Source organism: Cherax quadricarinatus, unplaced genomic scaffold (genome assembly GCF_038502225.1).
Source record: "Cherax quadricarinatus isolate ZL_2023a unplaced genomic scaffold, ASM3850222v1 Contig5946, whole genome shotgun sequence".
Taxonomy (NCBI): domain Eukaryota; kingdom Metazoa; phylum Arthropoda; class Malacostraca; order Decapoda; family Parastacidae; genus Cherax; species Cherax quadricarinatus.
The window spans coordinates 10992-14377 of record NW_027200972.1 but is presented as its reverse complement, the minus strand read 5'-3'; the positions used below and the strand labels follow the sequence as shown (position 1 = coordinate 14377).

Here is a 3386-nt window from a genome sequence, read left to right as displayed (position 1 = left end):
TAATTTATCAGCAGTATTATATTCAACATTAATGTCAATGTGATTTACCACCTCATCACACTCGGCACCACCACGTATGCATCACTGTTACTAACATCATATTATTATTATTATAATAAAAAAGAAGCGCTAAGCCATACTAACATCATAGACACCACCGCACTCATCACTATCATTTAACGCTACAAAGTAGCGGGTGTTGAGCGAGGCAGCGCTGGCTGGTATGGTAACACTGATATCAAAACAAACCAGAGCTGTGTTATTGTTGTGTCATTATTACTGTCCAGTGTAACTTTTACCTGTGGAAGACGAAGCAGGGGACTCTGGTACCTGTGGCGGAAGGAGTTAGGTACGCTGGTACCTGTGGAGGAGGGGAGTTTGGTACACCGGTACCTATGGATGACGGAATTGGGGATGCTGGTATTTGTGGAGGGGAAGTTAGGCACAATGGTGCCTGTGGAGGACAAAATTGGGACGCTGATACCTGTTGAAGCTGGAGTTAGGGACACTGGTACCTGTCGTGACGAATTTATGGACGCTGGTACCCTTGAAGAATGGAGTTAGGAATGTTGTTACCTGTGTTGGAGGGAATTAGGGATTCTGGTACTTGTGGAGGAGGGAATTAGGGATGCTGGTACCGTTGGAAGGAGTTAGGTATACTAGTACTTGTGGTAGTGGGAGTTAGGTATGCTAGTACCTGTGGAGGACGGAGTTAGGTGCACATGTACTTGTGGAGGAGGGAATTAGGCACACTGGTGCCTTTGGAAGATGGAGTTTGATATACTGGTACCTCAGGAAGAGGGAGTTAGGATGCTGGTATCTGTGTTAAGGATGCTGATACATGTCGAGGAGGAAGTTAGGTATACTGGTACCTGTGGAGAACACACCTATTATATTTTGGTCAGCATTAGGTACCATGTCATGTGTACTTCTCATGGGAGGTTCAGTGATACTGGCGAGTGGCTTTTGATCCAAGGAACTGGATTTGACCTTCTCTTCCCTAGCTTGGACTTGATTTCTTCAGTTGATAGCATGCTCAGCTCACACACTGAGGGACCTGAGTTTGCTCACTGGCATGGGTGAAGCATTGGTTATGCTTCTTTACACTTGTGGCTCTTATTCACCTAGCAGTAAGTAGGTACCTGGGTATTAGTAGACTGTTGTTGGTCGCATCCTGGGGAAGAATCTTGAAGGATCCCAGTGGAAGCAAGACCGACTGTTTCCGATGATTCACTGACTATTGGGCTATCTTGGGTTACTAACTCTGGGTTAAAAGTCCAAACAGAATCTTGTTATAGGCTCTAGTTATTGACAGCATGATGTTCATTGGTGATAAGTTCCAGCTAGGGAATGCTGCATACAAAATCCAAGAGGATCATCAGTTAGTCTGAGAGGAACACCTGTAAGACTTGTGAGAAATTAGGTTGGCTGATATGTCTTTCAAAGAACACAATACGGAAAATGTACCAACAACCAGGAAAATGACGATGTAGATAATGAGAACTTTCTAAACAAGGAAAATTGTGCCAAGGGTAAAACTTCTCAAATCACTTGTTTTCTCTTCTTTAGAATATTGTTCAGTGTTAATGGCCCCATTCTGACCAGGAGAAATATTAGAGCTGGAACAGATAGGGAGATAATTTATGTTCTACGTACAACCAATAAAGCTCCTTAATTGCTGGAAACTTCTCAAAGTCTTGAATTTGTACTTGCTGGAGTGGAGGAAGAGATATACAGTAATACTGTATATAGTATGTGGAAAGTACTTGAGGGCCTAGTCCCAAATCTACACACTTCATTAACAGCATACTGGAGTGAGAGAGATGGGAGAAAGTTCAAAATAAACCCAGTGAAAAGCAGGGTTGCCCTGGGCACAGTAAAAGAACACTGTATCAACATCACTTGTCCCAGATTTTTCAACATCTTACCAGAAGATATCAGAAACACTTGTGGGACAAGTGTAAAAGCCTTTAAAGCAGAAACTGAGCAAGTATCTCTACATCATGTGCCTAATCACACAGGCTGTGATGGATTTGTGAGCCAACAGTCTGCCAGTAGTAACAGTCTGGTTGACCAAGCAAGTACCAAATAAAGCATATGTCTAGGGAAGTTAGACCTTGATGTAGTTGTGTGTGCTTGTTGATTCCTGGGTCACAGACCACTGGCCCAGTTCCAGATCTGGCCTCTAGATTAATTGACTGATCAGCAAGATCATTGGTGCTTGCTGCAAGCAATCCAATGTAGACACTACAGTCCAACTGCTCAGAAACTATCTTAGTGAATTCATCAACTACAGTATTTGTCTTTTCATAATTTTCTTTATATATGAAGGAAAGGTGTTGGAAAGGCTTTGATTCTCACTGCATCCCCTTCTTTTTTGTTGGGTATTTTGCACTGTCTGACTATTGTAGGGAATTATTTTTTTTTTTTTTTTTTGCATGCAGATTTGGAATGGATTGATAAAATCTCAGGTGGACAAGACATCGTCTCAATAACCTCCATAAACCACATCCTTGGTAATGTGCTTTATTCACATACCTGTCAGTATATTTCACCATTGGTATCTAGATTTGGAACAAGTCCCTCTAGAATTTTCCAGGTGTAAATTATGATAATACTTTCTCATCTGTGTCTCTAGGCATATATACAGTTCAAGGGACTTCAGGCATTTCCAATAATAGTTGGTAAACTGTCTGGCCTTTTTAATTTTCAAGCTTGCTAGTGGTTAAAGCAGAAGGCAGATGAATACAGTACCTACTGTATTTGAAGGATATCTTTATGATTTCATTACTAAGTTCACTATTCCTTTAATTAATATTAAAAAATAATAGACTACCAGTACTTTTTTTCTTTCCAGGTTAAAGAATTATAATGATATACATTCTTGAACCCTTCCCAGTTGACATAACTAGTGTAAGAGCACTGCATCTAAAGTGAGAAGACTACAGCTAGTGTAAGAAGACTACAGTTAGTATAAGAAGACTACAGTTAGTGTAAGAAGACTACAGTTAGTGTAAGAAGACTACAGTTAGTGTAAGAAGACTCTAGTTAGTGTAAGAAGACTCCAGTTAGTGAAGACTACAATTAGTGTAAGAAGACTGCATTTAGCATAAGAAGACAACAGTTAGTGTAAGAAGACTACAGTTAGTGTAAGAAGACTACAATTAGTGTACGAAGACTACAATTAGTGTAAGAAGACTACAATTCAAACATGTCTTTAGCATCACAAAGTTCACCACTTCTCTCAAGAATCTTATCATCATCTGTTGCTGTTGCCAATCATGCTGGAAAGATCATCCGAGAGGTCATGAAGAAGGGGGAACTAGGAATTGTTGAAAAAGAGGTACGATTTTGTTGGTTTTAAAGTTAAATCTTCAAAATAAATT

General features: G+C 40.2%; 1 long non-coding RNA gene across 1 annotated transcript; it reads left to right on the top strand.

The window, feature by feature from the left end:
• Positions 1–218: 218 nt before the first annotated feature.
• LOC138852261 (uncharacterized) lies at positions 219–3002 on the top strand. The gene is made up of 2 exons (XR_011391620.1): positions 219–349; positions 2858–3002. It is a non-coding gene; the product is annotated as an uncharacterized lncRNA (long non-coding RNA).
• The last annotated feature ends 384 nt before the right edge of the window (positions 3003–3386 follow it).